The sequence below is a fragment of the Lagenorhynchus albirostris genome, chromosome 19 (assembly GCF_949774975.1).
Source record: "Lagenorhynchus albirostris chromosome 19, mLagAlb1.1, whole genome shotgun sequence".
Classification (NCBI taxonomy): domain Eukaryota; kingdom Metazoa; phylum Chordata; class Mammalia; order Artiodactyla; family Delphinidae; genus Lagenorhynchus; species Lagenorhynchus albirostris.
Window position 1 is genome coordinate 34,173,722 of NC_083113.1, and position 18,456 is coordinate 34,192,177.

Below are 18,456 nucleotides of genomic sequence, written 5' to 3' on the forward strand. Positions count from 1 at the left end.
AATCAGGTCTCAGACATAAATCTCCTAAAGTCAGTTGAATGAAATAAAGCTGAGTTGCCTTTCCCCACTTCCGCCTGTCTTTATACTGAGGCTGCTCTGGGAGACCCTTCTGCCCACTGCCAGTGCCGCCCTCCCACGCCCCATCCTCACCCCCAGCTACACCAACACCACTGCTAGGATTTGACCTGCCTTGGGGACTTAGCCTAGTACTTGCAGGATTCGCACAATAAATACCCTGGAGATCAAAGTCCTTCAACTGTGTGTTGTCAAGAATTCTGGGTGGCTTCTATCCCTGCTAGAAAAGAGAGAGACTCATAGAATGTTTACAAATTGGAAGGGTTAATGGAGATAACTTAGTGTACTTTTTTCACTTTACTGAAAGACATAGTTGGAAATCATGCCCAGACAAACTAGTTTACTAGAGACCATCACAAAGGGCTCACTGCATCACCTTGTAACTTAGCAATTATGTGTTCTGGGGTTCAAACATATTTAGAAATAGGATATTTTTACCAGCTGTTAATTACTCACCTGGCCTCTTTCCTCAGCCTTCTTCCAATCCTTCACCCCCAATTAACTGTGCTTCCCATGCTCTGGAAGAACTATACAAACTCTTTTGTTTCCCAAAATAGCATGGAGAGGGAAATCTAAGTGTTAGGAAACAAAAGCCTTATTGAATTGGCTTGGGGTGGAGGCAAAAATACCTAGAACACAAAGGACTTTGAGAGGTTGAGATCTGTGCAAACTGTGTTATAAAATGTTTGGTGCTTGAATGAAGAAGAGATACAAGGCCTTTTTATTCAGTGTTCTTGTTTTTCAGTCCCATTTATCAGAGAGTCAGTAACTTCAATTTACAGTAGTTTTGTTTTGTTGTGTTTTGGCTGCATTGGACAGCATGCGGGATCTTAGTTCCCTGACAAGGGATCGAACCCATTCCCCCTGCATTGGAAGCATGGAGTCCTAACCACTGGACCACCAGGGAGTTCCCAATTTATAGTAGTTTTGACTGTCTTATCCAAAGCAACTCACTGACAGCCTAAAGCTAAATTCTGATCTCCTTCCAGACCATCAGCAATGCCTAAGCTCCAAACCTTCTGGCTCCCTGGGCACCCAGGCTTTGGTATGACTTTGGTGGCTCTACCCTGAGGGAGGATGACCAGGGAGGCACATTGCAAAAAGCCCATTGAGGAATTCAGAAACCCAGGCCCCGAACCAGGCTGTGCCCCTAACTTTCTGTGTAACCTTGGGAAAGTCATTTCCCCTCCCTGCACTTCTTTTTCCCTCTTTACTATTCTGAGGATATTGGATTTGGCTCCCAAAGTGTGTTCTGTGGACTCCTAGGAAGCCAAAGACTTACTGTGTGGTCCTGGAATTCTTATGTGCACATAGGTTTATTAATCAACTAATATACTCTAAAAGTAAAACTTTACATGCTGTATCTCATCCACACCTCAAGACCCTGTAGGGTAGGGACCCCATTTTACAAATCATAAAACTGAAGCTTAGAGAGGTGAGTCACTTGCCCAAGGTCACATACCTAGTCAATGGCAAAGCAAGCCTTGAAACCCAAGCTCTCTGACTTCAGGGCTTACATTCCCAGCCACTGTCCTCTAAGCCTTTGTTTGGAAACCCCCGTGCCTAGGTGATCTCCCAACTGTCATGTTCAGTGGTCCGGTAGTGATCAGATACTTTCCAAGCCAAAAAATGTGATGCATCGTCTGATAGGGTGTTATAAATGAGTGAGACAGATTCTGAAAATACTGCTGTGAGTTTGGTGTTTTCCAGTTGAGTTTACATTTGAATTTTTAGATTCTCTCTTTTTTTTAAAATTTTATTTATTTTTGGATGCGTTGGGTCTTCGTTGCTGCGTGCCGGCTCGCTCTAGTTGCGGCGAGGGGGGCTACTCTTCGTAGTCGTGCGCAGGCTTCTCATTGCGGTGGCTTCTCTTGTTGCTGAACACAGGCTCTAGGCGCGTGGGCTTCAGTAGTTGTGGCACGTAGGCTCAGTAATTGTGGCTCACGGGCTCTAGAGCGCAGGCTTAGTAGTTGTGGTGCACGGGCTTAGTTGCTCCACGGCATGTGGTATCTTCCTGGACTGGGGATCGAACCTGTGTCCCCTGCATTGGCAGGTGGATTCTTACCTACTGTGCCACCAGGGAAGTCCCTAGATTCTCTCTTTAATATGGGATTTTGTCCCAAGACTCTGTAGGAAACTCCTGACTTTTTTTTAAGGTTATTTATCCCTCTCTCTCTTTTCATGAGAGGACAGGGAAGAAGCTAAGAGGAAAAAGGAAAAGCCACAAAGCATCTCCTCTGGTTCATGGTTAGTTTAGCACTGAGTGGATGCTTGCAAACAAGTTAGAGCAGGTCTGAGAATCCTACCTGGGCTTTAGACAGATTCGTGGACTTTAGGATTATTGACGGAATTCTTCTGAGCTGGACAGAGTCTGTATGACTCTGCCGTAACTTTCTGTGTCTTCCCTGATTACTCTTCATTCTCCGCCCATCTGGGCCCCTGCCTTGGCAGATAGCTCTCGTTTAGTACTACAGACTTCTCTGGGCACTGTCTCAGCTCCTCAGCCCCCAACTTACACTTAACATCGTTTACCTAAAACCCGTCTCTGCTGTCATCTTAGAGGGGTAAACTTACAAGATATCCTCAACTGAAGGTGGGAGGGGGCAATGAGTTGAGCATTGTCTTCCAAATTCCTTTTTCTAGGGTGGAGGGCCACACCTCCCGGCTTGCAGGATCTTAGTTCCCCAACCAGGGACTGAACCAGGGCCTCAGCAGTGAAAACCCAGAATTCTAACCACTGGACCAACCAGGGAACTCCCCTTCCAAATTCCTCTTGACCATTCCATACTTCCTTCTCTAGGTTATTAAGTCCATCAGACATTTAATCTCTTCCAAATACAGTATAGAGTCTTGGAAGTCTGAGAAAAAGAGGCCTCTGTCTTTAATATGTTTACAGTCACTCTTTGGAGGAGCAAAAGACAGTCCAGGTAATCATTAGTGAACAATTCAAGCCTGTATGTTACCTATAGAATGAATAGGTCAATAATCTAAATGCTAGAAGCTGATCCAGGAGAAATACTTTTGCTGGAATTCTTTCAGGATATGTAGCTTAAAACAGTACCCCCTCCCTGAACCCCAAAAGGTAAGCTTACCAGCCACCCACACTGGCCTGAAAAGGACTTTTCATGACCAAGAATCCCTGAATTCAAATATATTGGGGGCCTCTTGGGCTTCCCTGGTGGCACAGTGGTTGAGAGTCCGCCTGCCGATGCAGGGGGCACGGGTTCGTGCCTTGGTCCGGGAAGATCCCACATGCCGCGGAGCGGCTGGGCCCGTGAGCCATGGCCGCTGAGCCTGCGCGTCCGGAACCTGTGCTCCGCGACGGGAGAGGCCACAACAGTGAGAGGCCCGCGTACCGAGAAAAAAAAAAAGAAAATCAAATATCTGTCCTTCCCCACACTACCCCCCCAGAAGCTACAGCAGCTATCATTAATTAGCTCATCATATTTGGTAGGCAAAAATCTTCCAAAATTCAGAACCCTTAGGGAAAATAATAAGCAAACATCTTTGGAATAAAATATTGGGGAATCTCTACGGAGGCCCATTTCAACCCCCAAAATCTGAGGCTAATTAGCCTCATTCACTGACCTGAGGATGAGGCTAGGCCCATACTTGTCATTGTAGCCCTGTGGTTTTAGAGTAGTCACAGATGGTGAAAGAAAGGACAGACTCCAGGTTCAAGTAAAAAAGAAAGCGTTTGGAATATGTCATTCAAGCTGCTATAACAAAATACTATAGACCCAGTAGCTTATAAAAACAGAAATTTATTCCTCACAGTTCTGGAGGCTGGGAAGCCCAAGATAAAGGCACCAGCAGATTCAGTGTCTGGGGAGAGCCCACTTCCTCGTTCATAGATGTACATCTTGCTGTAACCTCACATGGTAGAAGAAGCAAGGGAGTTCTCTGGCATCCCTTTTATAAAAGCATTAATCTCATTCATGAGGGTTCCACCCTTATGACCTAATCACCGCCCAAAGGCCTTACCTCCCAATACATCACACACACCCCTCCACCACCAGGGCAGAACCCTCATTTCTTCAACAGATAATCATTGATTAAACAACAGCTGTGTCCTGGAACATAGCTCAGAGCAAAATAGGCACTTCAGGTGTCTGTGCAGGTTGAGGTTGCTCATGATCATCTGCTCAGACTAGCAGAGCAGCCAACTGTCAAAGAATCACAGATGTGATAAATGTTAACAAGTGGGGAACATAGGGAGTTTTGGGGAGCCTGCAACCCAGTCCGGGGATTCAAGGACTCTCTAAGGATGTGAAAGGGAGTAGGAGTTCTCTAAACAGAGTGGCAGAAAGGGAGTACATTCCAGCAAAGAGCTAAGCCTCACAGAGATGATACTGGCATCTTTGAAGAATTAAAAGACCAGGAACGTTGGAGCCTAGAGAGGCAGCCAGAGGACCATTTAAGCCTCTGTGCTCAGCCCTTTATCCTAAGGGCTCTGGGAGCCTTTGAAGGGTTGGATGGAACAGCTGTTGTGCTCATATTTGCACTGTTTGAAGGTCACACTGGCTGTTGCATGAAGAAAGTACTGGTGTCCAGCCAGAGAAGTTGCTGGGAGACTAGCCAGGAGGCTACCGCAGGAGTCCAGGGGAGGTGGTGGCCATGGGAATGGAGCAAAGTGGGCTTTGGCAACCGATGGAGTGTGAAAGGTGAGGGAGAAAAAGTGAAGGATTGTCTGCGCTTGGGCACCTCCTTCCTCCCACCTCAACTCCGCCTCTTGATGCAGGGAGACTGGAGGAGCAGGTGTGGAGGCAGAGACAGTGAGTTCAATTTGAAGGTGAATGTGTTTCACACATTCAGGCCGTGGGCTAAAGCTCTGGGCGGCTGAGAGCCAGAACTGCTGATGGAGGCACTGACAAGCCGGCTTGGTTGCCCTGGGGCAGCCTTCAGAGAGCAGAGGCCTCGGGGCCCTGAGAAGAGCTGTGCTCAGGCTCCTGGTTGAGGAGGGAAGAGTCTCCAGCATGCTGGGAAACAGCCCAACCCAGGAGGCCTGAGGACTGCTGGAGGCTGAGTGAAGTCACAGAAGCCAGAGGACTGAGGGACCCAATGTGTTTGAGCAGTCAAGCAGGGAGGAGGTTGACAAGGCCTTGGGCTGTGGGACCTTTTCTGTGGCTGAGAGGGGGTTTGAGCCAGATGGGATCAGGCTGCAGAGGAGAGCTGTAGCTGGAGGGCAAAGGAGGGTTTGTACTTTTTAAGATAGAGGGATTGGGGCACATTTAAATGCTAATAAATTTCTTTTGGAAAGAAGTTATCTCTCCTCCCTGTGATGTCTCCTCCCAGGAGTTCAGGTTTAGACAGCTGGAGGGCCAAGGTCTTCTTTGTTTTTGAAATACTTGGGCTTTGATCTTCTTCCGTCCTCCTTCTCCTGAGGGTTCTTCTCCCAGGCAGAAGGTATCCAGCAACAGCACCCACTTAGAGCTGCCTGGGAAGTGACTCTTCCTCTGACTGTTGACTTCTGGGAGAAGAAAGGGCTGCAGCCATCCCACCCCCACCCTGGCCACCCCGGAGTCCACCCTTCCCCTGGGGCATCACGTCCTCACTGGCTGCTTCAGGGCCTCCACAGACCTCTCCCCACCCACGAAGTTGTAAGCCAGGTCACTGCCCCCTTTATAGACAAGGGCTCAGAGGTCATTCTGCAGCAGCTCCCAGGGGAAAGGGACCATGTCCATATACTGCCTCTGGTACTGAGGGCAAACCTGGGCACTGCAGGCAGAAGCAGCTGAGGATGTCCAGACAGCTGGCGTCTGCTCCAGGAAACTGGGAACTGGGATTCCTGGAGCCCCTTTTCAGCCTTGCCTCTTAATCAGCAAAAAGTTGCCCGTAGATATGGGCCTGTCCACTCTCCCAGGATAACGATTGTTTCCCACACCCTGTGCCTGGGCTCTAGGACCCCCACCTCCATCCCATCTTCTTCCAATTGCAACAGGTGCCTCTCCCTCATCCATTTCTTCTTTCAACAAATATTTGAGTGTTCACTGTATTCTGTCGTGGTCCGAGTGGTCCGAACGCAGGTTGGAAAAGAATTTCCAGACACAAAGCAGAATGTAAAGAGGTTAGAATTTATTAGAGGGAATGGTCGCTGCCAGGACAGCAGGCCGACTTCCTAGTAGTCTGGGAGAGCCAACCCCGAACACGTGCTATTAGTCAGTTTTTATAGCCCTAGAACGAGGAAACGGTCCGAGGTGAAATTTTTGTTTTCTGATTGGTCGAGGCACATATACCTTCCTTCTTTAGAGTGGGAGTGGGATGGGGCAGATGCCTTTCCTTATTTGAGACGAGAGAGGAACAGGTCTCGTAGCCCAGGTGGGCTCAGGAATTTCGTACCCATCGCAACATGGTGATTAGAGTCCAGTAGGATGTGTAACGCTGAAACTTTTTCAGGCAGGGTTGTTATTTGTCCTTGAAACACCATTGTCCTTGGAGCACCACACGTTCCAGGCACTGTTACAGGTGCTGGGATCATAGTAGTGAACCAACAGCCTGCCCTACCCTACATCTTAGTGTCAGCTATCTCTGCCCTACCTCTCCCCAAGAAGGCCCCCCAATCTTGGGAGGTCATATCCACGCTCTCGTGCCTCTGCCAGTGGCTGCTAGATCTCCTCGGGCTTACCTGCACAGTTCCTAGGCAGGGAGGGAGTTGAGGGTGTGGCTTAGCTACAGGTATGTGGTACGGCCTGGCCTGGATACATTCAGGCACCCCAGAAATGGGGCCGTCAGGAGGCTGGAAGCAGAGAGTATGGAAGGGGTTATGGGGTTGAAAGCCTCAGACATTCCCTCCCACCATCCCATTTTCCATGCCAGTCCCCCAATACTTGGTGAACCTCATAGAGATGCTATTTTGGGATCCCACAAGCTCGTCCCATGCTCTACAGCCCTGAGCCCCTTCTGTAATTCTGCTCATCCCCTTCCCATGCAGACTAAGTCCTTCTCTCTCTCTAGAATCCTCCTCTGTAAAACAGAAGAGTTGGCCTAGATGATCTCAAAGTCCTTTCTGTCTGGAAACGTTCTGACTTCCACAGCAGCCCCTGGTCCACCCTGTACTCCAAATGGGAGTTGTCAGGGAGAGTTACCTGGAGAAGGCAGGACAGAGAGAGGAGGGGCAGCCAGGCCACTTTGCACGTCTTCCTCTCTTACCATCACCACGTGATAGTCCCAAGAAGTAAGGATCCCAAGGACACACCTGTCCTGGTCAGGGGACCCTGGGGAAGTGCTGCCTGTCCCCCCATTCCCACCATCCTGAGCACCTCACATTCTGATCTCTTTCAGGCTCAGACCATGCTATCCACGGTCCAAGGCTGCCCTAGGTAAGCTTTTTTTTTTTTAATATTTATCTATTTATTTGGTTGCACCAGGTCTTACTTGCAGCAGGCAGGCTCCTTAGTTGTGGCTCCAGGGCTCCTTAGTTGTGGCATGTGAACTCTTAGTTGCAGCAGGCATATGGGATCTAGTTCCCTGACCAGGGATCGAACCCAAGCCCCCTGCATTGAGAGCATGGAGTTTTATCCACTGCGCCACCAGGGAAGTCCCCAACAAATTGTTTTGTTTTGTTTTTTAAAGAATCAATTTTATTTATTTATTATTTTTGGTTGCGTTCGTCTTCGTTTGTACACACGGGCTTTCTGTAGTTGTGGTGAGCGGGGGCTACTCTTTGTTGCGGTGCACAGGCTTATCATGGTGGCTTCTCTTGTTGCAGAGCACGGGCTCTAGGCGCGCAGGCTTCAGTAGTTGTGGCTCATGGGCTCTAGAGTGCAGGCTCAGTAGTTGTGGCACACGGGCTTAGTTGCAGGGATTGAACTCGTGTCCCCTGAATTGGCAGGCAGATTCTTAACCACTGTGCCACCAGGGAAGTCCCCCCAACAAATAGTTTTTAAGTGCCTCCTATGTGCCAGGTGTTGGGAATATAGCAGCAAAAAAGCAAAGTTCCTGCAGTCATTGATCTTGCATTTAAACAGGGGGTTGTGATAAACAATAATACTCAGGAAATAATGTTGAGCAGTCTAAGTGCTATGAAAAGAAATGGAGCAGAATAAGGTGCTGGAGTGACAGAGGTGGGAAGCTTGGGGAGGTGGCAGCAGCTTGTTTTGTTTGGGGAGACCTCTCTGATAAAGGGTCTGAGCGGAGACCTGAAAGAAGTGAGGGAGGAAACCACACAGACATCTGGTGGCTGAGGGTTCCAGGCAGGAGACCAGAAAGTACAAAGTCCCTGAGTCTGTAGCTGAGGCTGAGCAGTGGGAGAGGAGGAGTAACAGAAAAAGAGGTCAGAGAGGAGCCAGAATTGTGGGGCCCTGTCAGCCATGGTAGATGAGGACTTTGGCTTTCATCCTAGTAAGAAGAGAAGCCACAGAAGATTTTGAGCTGAGGATGTGAGCTGACCTTAGTTTTAAAAGGTTACTGCAAGAAGAAGACTACAGGAGAGCAAAGGGGTGGGGGGCAGCAGGAATCTTCAAAGTAGAAGGATGTAATAGTCCAGGCAAGAGATGATGGTGGCGCTCGCTTCAGCAGCACGTATACTAAAATTGGAATGATACAGAGAAGATTAGCATGGTCCCTGTGCAAGGATGACACGCAAATTCGTGAAGCGTTCCATAACTTTATGTGTATAACTGATTCACCTTGTTATAAAACAGAAAGTAACACACCATTGTAAAGCAATTATCTCCAATAAAGATGTTAAAAAATAATAATAATAATCAGCCCAAGTTCTTCATTCTGTTCTTGGATTTTGTTAAAAAAGATCCAAGGGGGAAAAACATTCTTCTGGAGCAAGATTCTTTTCAAAACTCTGTCAGAAAGAATAAAATAAGAAAGAACATGAAAAAAAAAAAAGAGATGATGGTGTATTGGACTAGTTGCAAAGGTGGAGAAAAGCATTACCTCTAATAGTTATCTCCAGACTACAGGGCACAGCACTCACTGTCTCCCATCCCACCTCACCAACCAGTTCCTGGGGTGGCCACGTTGGCCTGGTATCTTCAGAAGAGTTTGCTCATGCCAGCAGCGTTAAGGCCCCTGGTAGCCATGTGCCCCTCAGCAGAGTGAGTAGAGGTTGCAGATGTTGAGGGCAATGCCCTGAATCATACCATAAGCTTCCAGGACCTGCAGAGAGGAATCAGTCCAAGGACTTTCCAGGGTTGAGGGTAAAAACACAATTTGCTACTCTTTCAGGCACAGGGTCTGTTGACTGGGACACCTAACATGGTGAAAACGGCCAGCAAAGCATGAGGGACTGAGCCTGTGCCCTCTGGCCTCTTGGGTCAGGAGGCAGTCTTGGAGCTGACCCCCGGGGACACATCCATGCCATACCACGGGGAGCTGAGGGCACTGCTGCTCCCCTCCTCGTGGGAGAGAGCTACCAATTGTAAGCCAGCTCCACAAAGTCGGGGGGCTGGATTATGCTCTAGAGGCCAGGATTCACAATTTTTTTTTTTTTTAAGTTTTGACCCCATTTAGATAGGCCCAAAGGCTCTGTGGTCCTCTTATCTCACCCCTTTCTACTCCTCGTGGTATTCCACTATCTCCACGTGGCCATGCACAGCAGGAACTTTGCAAGGCTGCATGGCAGGCAAACCCTTGGCAGAAATCTGGAGTGAGATTGCGCATTAATCTAATGTGAAAATCAGAATTTGGTGAGCCGTGATGGCTCCCTGTGCACAATAACCCAAGGGTCAAAGGAAAATGCGAGGCATTTGTCATTTTGGGTTCTGGCAATGGCTAATCAGAGCCTTGAGGGCCCAGCACCAGCCCCGGGAGCAGAGGCAGAAAACACTGCTCTGGGAAGTTCATCCCCTCAGAGTGGTCATCATTCCCTGTGAGACCTCCTGCTGTTTATTTGGTTTAAAAAAATCATAGAGTGCTGAAGTTTGCATTCAGATTTGCATCACTTGCATTCAGATATGCACACCCTCTTGGGAGGAAGAGACAGGAGTGGTGTGACAGCAAATACTGTGGGAGGAATTGGGGACAGTCCTATCTCCTGTGTCAGAGAAAATGTTATCTCTGATGTGGATCAGGGCCTATCTGCTAAGTGTTTTGCCAAGGCCTTTGTAGGTTTCTTCTGGATTAGGGCAGGGTAGGGGGCAGAGTTGGAGGCCCTATGGGGAGACCACACAGCCCAGGGGAGAAACCCTGTCCTTGGACACAAAAAAACCTGAATTCTAGTCCACAGTCTGCCCCTTACTGCCTGGAAGGCATTGGGGTAGTTTGTTTTCCTGTAAAATAGAGAGGAAATATTACCTGAATTTTTAAATGAGGACAGTATATTGTATTTGCAATTTAAAACAATGAGAAACAAGAAAAAAAATGTTTTAAATTTTATTTTTTATGTATTTACATTTTTTTCTAGTTTTATTGAGATATAATCGACACAACATTGTATTAGTTTAAGGTATACACCATAATGATTTGACATATGTATATGTTACAAAATGATTACCACAATAAGTTTAGTTAATATCCATCACCTCACATAGTTACAGTTTTTCTTCTTGTGATGAGAACTTTTTTTTAAAAATTATTTATTTATTTATTTTTGGCTGCATTGGGTCTTCGCTGCTGCTTGCGGTCTTTCTGTAGTTGCAGAGAGTGGGGGCTACTCTTCGTTGTGGTACGCAGGCTTCTCATTGCAGTGGCTTCTCTTGTTGTGGAGCGTGACCTCTAGTTGCGTGGGCTCTAGTAGTTGTGGCCCACGGGCTTAGTTGCTCCACGGCATGTCGGATCTTCCCGGACCAGGGCTCGAACCCGTGTCCCCTGCATTGGCAGGCAGATTCTTAACCACTGCGCCACCAGGGAAGCCTGTGATGAGAAGTTTTTTTTTTTTTTGCGGTACGTGGGCCTCTCACTGCTGTGGCCTCTCGTTGCGGAGCACAGGCTCCAGATGCGCAGGCTCAGCGGCCATGGCTCACGGGCCCAGCTGCTCTGTGGCATGTGGGATCTTCCCGGACCGGGGCACGAACCTGTATCCCCTGCATCGGCAGGCGGACTCTCAACTACTGCACCACCAGGGAAGCCCGTGATGAGAACTTTTAAGATTACTCTCCTAGCAACTTTCAAATATACAGAACACTATTATTAATTATAGTCACCATGCTGTACATTACATCCCCAGGACTTATTTATCTTTTTTTTAATATATATAAATTTATTTATTTTATTTTTGGCTGCCTTGGATCTTCGTTGCTGCGCACAGGCTTTCTCTAGTTACTGTGAGCAGGGGCTACTCTTCCTTGTGGTGCATGTGCTCCTCATTGCATTAGCTTCTCTTGTTGCGGAGCACAGGCTCTAGACGTGCAGGCTTCAGTAGTTGTGGCACGAGGGCTCAGTAGTTGTGGCTCGCGGGCTCTAGAGTGCAGGCTCAGTAGTTGTGTTGTACGAGCTTAGTTGCTCCATGGCATGTGGGATCTTCCCGGACCAGGGCTCAAACCCATGTCCCCTGCATTGGCATGCGGATTCTTAACCACTGTGCCACCAGGGACATGCCCTTATTTATCTTATAACTGGAAGTTTGTACCTTTTGACCATCTTCAGAAATTTCCCCAGCCTCTAGAAATAAGAATTTTTAAATCCCCGTGTGAGTCCCACCAATCTGCCTTCCTCACAGGGTTGCTGTAAACTGATTGGGGGGTGTGCTCTGTGTGTGTATGTGTGTGTAAGAACAGCTCTGTGCACTGGGGTTCTGAGCTCTTTTCCTTTGCTCTCCCACCAGCTGAGGAGGAGAGAGGTGCCCTCTTTCCAACCCTCACTGAGGAGAGGGGTGACTCACCCCATTGAAGCAGTTGTCCTCTGTGGTATAAAAGCAGAGCAGTAGTAGGTGTTGAGGGAAGTCCAGAGGCTGTGGACTGAGACCTGGAATCAGGCAGTGAGGGTGTGGCCACCTGGGCTCACCTCCACTCCCAGGGCAGTTACTCCATTTCCTGCCATATTAATTACCTCTGATCAATCTAAACTGGCCTGCCTGGTGGCATCATCTGCCTCTGGCCTAAGGCTGACAGAGAGCCAGCTGCCTCAAAAGTAGACATGCCGGGCTTCCCTGGTGGCGCAGTGGTTGAGAGTCTGCCTGCCGATGCAGGGGACGTGGGTTTGTGCCCCGGTCCGGGAAGATCCCACATGCCGCGGAGCGGCTGGGCCCGTGAGCCATGGCCGCTGAGCCTGCGCGTCCGGAGCGGGAGAGGCCACAACAGTGAGAGGCCCGCGTACCGCAAAAAAAAAAAAAAAAGTTGACATGCCAAGGACTAGAAGGATACAGGACTTACTCATTGCCAATGAGGCCATGGTAGTAACCATAGTCTATCAGAGGATCATCACCCAGCTGGTAGTTGCTCATTTCCTTCCCATTCCAAAGCCCTGATACCAGAACATACAAATAAGTGCTGAGAAGCCCCTCCTTTTGGTAACAGTGATAATGGCTAAGCTTGAGTGCTAGGCCCTGCTCTGAGCCCTGCATATTCATTGTCTCCTTTATTCACCCTAATCCTGTGAAGCAGGTACTATTGTGTGCATCCCCTTTTTTGGGGGGGGGGGGTCACACCGCGTGGCTTGCGAGGATTTTAGTTCCCCGACCAGGGATTGAAGCCACACCCTTGGCAGTGAAAGTGCAGAGTCCTAACCACTGGACCACCAGGGAATTCATTTCCTTTTCTTTCTTTCTTGTTCTTTGTGCATTCCCATTTTCCAGATGAGCAAACTGAGACACAGAGAGGCTAAAGAGCTTGCTCAAGGCCACACAGCCAATCAATGGCAGAGCCAGGTTTCAAACCCAGGTTAGTGCCATTTCCAGGTCTACACTTAGTGTCTTGGCTATACTGCCTCGTGCAGCATTAACAGAGAACCATACTCAGCATCTCAGAGCAGCTGATGTCTCAGATTAGCCTTATGTACAGATGGGGAAACAGGCCAGAGGGGATAGAGATCAAGGTCAGAGGTTGATCCCTGGTTCCAGATGTACCCTGAATCTTGCCATTGATCTCCACCTCCAGTGCTCTCATTCTAGTCCATGTGTCACCATCATCTCTGCCTGGACCACTAGAACAGGCCCTACTGGTTTCCTTCCTTCTACTCTCCCCCGACCCCCGCAATCCATCCTCCTGTTAAAACCCCTCCAATGGCTTCCTAGAGAATCCTTACCATGGCTTACAAGGCCCCCAGGAACCCGTTCATCTGTCCAGTGGCACTCCACCACGTGCCCCTGCTCCAGCCACAGAGGCCTTCTTTCCACCTGGGTTATTCTGCCTCAGGTTTGTACTTATTTTTCTCTCTTCCTGGCCCGCTTTTCTTGAGGCTTTTCTCGTGCCTTCTTCTTGTCATTCAGCTCACTTGTCTCCTACTCAGGAAGGTTTCCCAACTATGATGTCTAAAGCAGTCCGTCATAGCTCATAGCATTCTCTGAAACGACCTTGTTTATATGTGTGTGTACACTTATTGCCTATTTTTCCCCCACCTAGAAGGCAGAGACTGCCTTGGTCACTACCGTATTCCAGTCTGTGCCAGGCTGGGTGCTCAAAGAATATTTGAAGAGTGAAGGACAGGATAAAGATTACTGGGCAGTGCTGGCCTTTTACACCTGTTCAGCAGCCAAGGACCTGAGACTTACTTGAAGTTGATAGAAAATGGACCCTTGACAATTTGTGCACTCAGGGTGGCGGGGCACATATATACTCTCATAACTTTCTCCAAAGACGCAGAAGTCATGGCTGGCAAAAGTGGGGAGCTTTTCAAAGAAATTCAGCAGTGCTTGGCAGTTGTCAGAAGCCCCCTGAACGGAGAGGAAGTGGGGCCCAAGGTGGGGGTCAAAGTGGGAAAGAATCACAGACAGGCTCCCCTGCCCCAGCCAAAGGGTGAGAAGAGGTCATACACTCATTTGCACATTTTGCTGAGCTCTCCTCTTACCCGCTCTGGTCCATTCTCCCTTTCTCTTTAACATGGCAGAGCTGGTCTGACCCAGGCAGTCCAGGGCTTCACACTCTTCAGAGCTTCCTATCACCCTTAACCCTAATGGGGCTTATGAGACTTTTGGTAGTCAGGCCCTGTACAGCTCACCAGCCCAATTCTCCCGCCTTTTTTTTTTTTTTTTTTTAATATTTTGGCCACACCATGTGACATGCTTAGTTCCCTGACCAGGGATCGAACCTGCGCCCCCTGCATTGGAAGCATGGAGTCTTAACCACTGGACCACCAGGGAAGTTCCTGTCACCCTCCCTCTTAAACGTAATGCTCCAGCCTCTCAGGCATCAGCTTTCCCTATCTCCAAGCCTTTGGTCCCTGCTTACACTCTGTGAGTAGACTCTTTTCCGCCACAATCACTGGGCTTTGTTCCCTGAGGCCAAGGGTGATGTACATCTCCCTGCTCTGTGCTTCCCAATCCCCTCTAGCTCCTCTTTTGCCATATTCCTCACACTTGTAATGACTAGTTTGATGTCTGCTTCTGCCCTAGACTGTAAGCTCCATGAGGAGGGACTGGACCACTTCCTTCACTGCTGTTTCCCCCATGAGTAGCACTGTACCTGGCACACAGTAAATTACTAAGAAGAAGATTGTTGCATTCAATTTCAGATTAGAAAATGAAGGTCCAGGGAATTCCCTGGAGATCCAGTGGTTAGGACTCCGCACTTTCACTGCCAGAGCCCAGGTTCAATCCCCGGTCGGGGAACTAAGATCCCACAAGCTGTGTGTACGGCCGAAAAAAAAAAAGAAAGAAAGAAAAAAAAAGAAAATGAGGGTCCAGGGACTTCCCTGTTGGCTCACTGCTTAAGAATCCACCTGTCAATGCAGGGGACACGGGTTCAAGCCCTGGTACGGGAAGATCCCACATGCTGCGGAGCAACTAAGCCCATGCGCCACAACTACTGAGCCTGCCCTCTAGAGCCCGCAAGCCACAACTACTGAGCCCACGTGCCACAACTACTGAAGCCCGTACGCTTAGAGCCTGTGCTCTGCAACAAGAGAAGCCACCAAAATGAGAAGCCTGCGCACCACAATGAAGAGTAGCCCCCGCTCACCGCAACCAGAGAAAACCCGCGCGCAGCGACAAAGACCCAACACAGCCAAAAATAAATTAATTAATTAAAAAAAAAAAGAAAATGAGGGTCCAGAGATCATTTTGTCTGGCTCCTTAAACTCATAGGTGGGGAAACTCAGGTTCAGGAAAGGTGAGTGACTTGCCCACGGTCACACAAAGAGTAGCTTGCAGAGTCAGCTGCCTGGTCACCACCTGCTTCAAAGCTGGCTCAGGCTTCCTCTGGCCCAGCTGATAAATCCCTCATCTTTGTTCAGTTCCCAGAGGCTCACAAAGTATCTCTTCGTATACAGTCTGATCTCTGCGACAGCCTTGGGGATGATGATCATGATAGCTGACACTGAGTGTTTTCAATATTCTAGTCATTTGTGTGTATTCACTTCCTTAATCTTTTGCATGACCCTGTGGGATAGGTACTGTTATTAGCATCCCATGTCACAGATGAGGAAACTGAGGCACAGGATATTTAAAGGAACTTGCCCAAGGTCAGATAGCTGGGAAATGGCAGAACTGGGATTTGAACCTGGCAGTCTGACTCTTAACCATGACACTGTCCAGCTTGCCTTGTATATAGGAGGGAGGGATTATTATCCTTTCTCTATCAGCCCCCAGGGTGAGGTTTGGCATTCTTTGATTCAAAAGCAGGGGCCACAAACCTACTGCCTGCAGGAACTAGGCAGAAAACATGAATGGGTGAAGCAGACAGGTGTCAGGCAACAGGGCCTGGTGGGGACAGTGGTAAACTGGAGAGCACAGGGTCTTCTACAGCTACTCACCCTTGCTGCACCTCCGCTCCAGAAGGGTGTTACTATGAGCAAATGCAGGCTCAGAGTTGACTTTTTAACAGAAGTCACAAGTCTGAATTTTTAAGTGAAATCTCTCAATTGTGTAAACGGTGGCAACCAAAATTCAAGTTTTCTTCGCTCTAATAGGCAGGGCAAGGAAAACATATCCACGGGCTGAATGACTGCAGCTCACAGGCCACAGTTTGCAGCCTCTTGTCTGAGACAGAAGGCATTTCCTTTCTTCCTCCAGCTCCCGTCCTCTTGTCCTCCCTCTACCTCCATCTAGCCTTCTTGCCCTTCTTCCTTTCCTTCCCCTTCCTTCCGTCTTCCCTGTCCCCACCTTGAGTGGTGCAGCCACCCACCTGTTGGTCATTGGTCTGGTAGTTCTGGCTGAGAGAGTAGGAGGAACCCACACCAGTGGGGACTCCAGGTCCAGAACACGGGCCACCAGGTTCCGGCTGTGTGGGTTCGTGTCGGCGTTCTCTCTGTAGGGAGGAGGGAGATGTGTGGGTGTCCTTTGGGCTGCAGGGGCCAAGGGCACCCGTAGGGCTGAACGCAGTGGTCGTGGGGCTCTTGCCCATGTCTCCTAACAAGATGGCAGCCAGAGAGGGGCATAGGTGGATGCTCCAGTCCAGGAGTAGGCGGCTCCGGGGCATCCCCTAGGTTGGCATCCACAGGGGAGGCTAGGGAAGCCCTCTTTCTTCTAGCCTCTCCAAACCCTCCCTAGAGAGAATCCTTTCACCACCTGAGTAACAGAGGGTATTCCCATTTAAGGCCAAACTTTGCCATGGAGCTTCTTCCTGAGCCCCAAATCTGCTCCTTGCTGGCCCTGTTCTCTGTTCCCTTTTGTCGAGAGACAACTTGTCTGCCAGCTACTGTGCTAAGTACTCTATGGGAATTGCTCCTATTCCTCACAGCAACCTTTGAAGTAGGTTCTTTTTTTTTTAGGCCACACTGCGCAGCTTGCAGGATTCTAGTTCCCTGACCAGGGACTGATCCCAGGCCTTCGGCAGTGAAAGCATGGAGTCCTAACCACAGGACCGCCAGGGAATTCCCATGAAGTAGGTTCTATTGTTATTCCCATTTCTCAGATGAGAAAACTGAGGCCCAACCAGGTTTATTTACCTTAAGCCATATAGCTAGTATATGGCAGAGCCCACATTTGAACGAGTCAGTCAGTTTCCAAGGCACATATTATGCTAAACTTCTCCTAAATCTTCACAATACTAACATTGTTGTCATCCCCTTCACTGAGGCCTGCAGAGAGAGGTTAAGTAACTCGTCCAAGTTCACACAGCTGGGAGGTGTTGGAGATGGGGCTTGAACCACCTCTGTCTTATCGCAGCATGTGAACTGACCCTGCACCTGAGTCATGCTCAGGACGGTTTGCTTTCCATGGAATTTTACTCACCTGATGCTAAAAAGTCGGTAAGGCAATTGATTGGTGAAAATACTGGGACTCAGAGAGGGGGAGTGACCGGCCCAAGGTGACACCAACTACAGTTCATGCCTCCTGAGTCTAAGTCCAGTGTTCCTTCCACCACATTGAGCTGCTGGCTGTTCTGTTGCTCTCCCAGAGTTTCTGGCTCTGAAGGCCTGAGTCTAATTCTCCAGCCCTCACCACCTGGCACTAGATCGAGCAGGGCTCCTTAGGGAACTTCACGATAGCTCCATATGTGATGGCTTGGGGTTTGGGAGGGGTTTGCAGGACAGTTAGTGGCAAACTCCAGCTGGAACCACAGGGTTCCCGAGTCAGAAGGACCTCAGCAGTCATGTGCTGCAACCCTCCCACTATAAAGGAAGGAAACCTGAGGCCCTGAGAGGGAAAGAAACCTGCGTGGGGATGCACAGCAAGTCGTTGTTTGGACTAACAGTGACTTTCCTTACAGCCTGTGCCCTGTTGAGGGCAGGCAAGCAGCGAAGAGATGGAGCAGTCATTTAGCACTGGGTTCGGCCTTGGAAGGTTTCTTTTTTTTTCTTTTTGATTTAATTTAATTTTATTATTATTATTTTTTGGCCACGCCGAGTGGTCTGTGGGATCTTATTTACCAGACCAGGGATGGAACCTGTGCCCTCTGCAGTGGAAACGTGGAGCCCTAACCCCTGGACCACCAGGGAATTTCCAGTCTTCTCTCATCTTAATTAAACTGTGTGAAGTTAGGTTTTAGCTCCTGGCAGGCAAGATCCTCGTAGGCTGGGAGCAGCTGTGTCTGGGATTCAATAAAAGCAGTGAAGCCCAGCCAAACCGGAGCGTAAAGTCCCTTTAAAATGACAAAAAAAAAAAAAAAAAAAAAAGAAGAAGAAGAAGGGGGACAAGATTTTAATAAAGAAAGAAAGAATCAAAACCCAAACCTGACTACCCAGCAGAGCACCTTGGCAGGATGCATTCGGAGTGGCCTGTCCTGGCTGCCACACCTGCTGTGCACACACCCTGGCCCAGGCCCAGTGCTGAGGACTTTCCAACACTGAGCTCACTTAATCCACCCAACAAACCTGTCAGATGCTATTTTTGTTTCCATTTTGCAGATGTAGAAATTCAGGCTCAGGGAGGTAAAGTGCCTCTCCTGTGATTTC

At 48.9% G+C, this 18,456-nt stretch overlaps 2 non-coding genes across 2 annotated transcripts; one reads left to right on the plus strand and one right to left on the minus strand.

Annotated features, from left to right (window-relative positions):
- The first annotated feature begins 8,576 nt into the window (after positions 1-8,576).
- LOC132510556 (U6 spliceosomal RNA) lies at positions 8,577-8,683 on the plus strand. Its single transcript, XR_009537358.1, has one exon. It is a non-coding gene; the product is annotated as a U6 spliceosomal RNA (small nuclear RNA).
- Positions 8,684-14,190: 5,507 nt separating this feature from the next.
- TRNAW-CCA (transfer RNA tryptophan (anticodon CCA)) lies at positions 14,191-14,263 on the minus strand. Its single transcript has one exon. It is a non-coding gene; the product is annotated as a tRNA-Trp (tRNA).
- Positions 14,264-18,456: the final 4,193 nt, after the last annotated feature.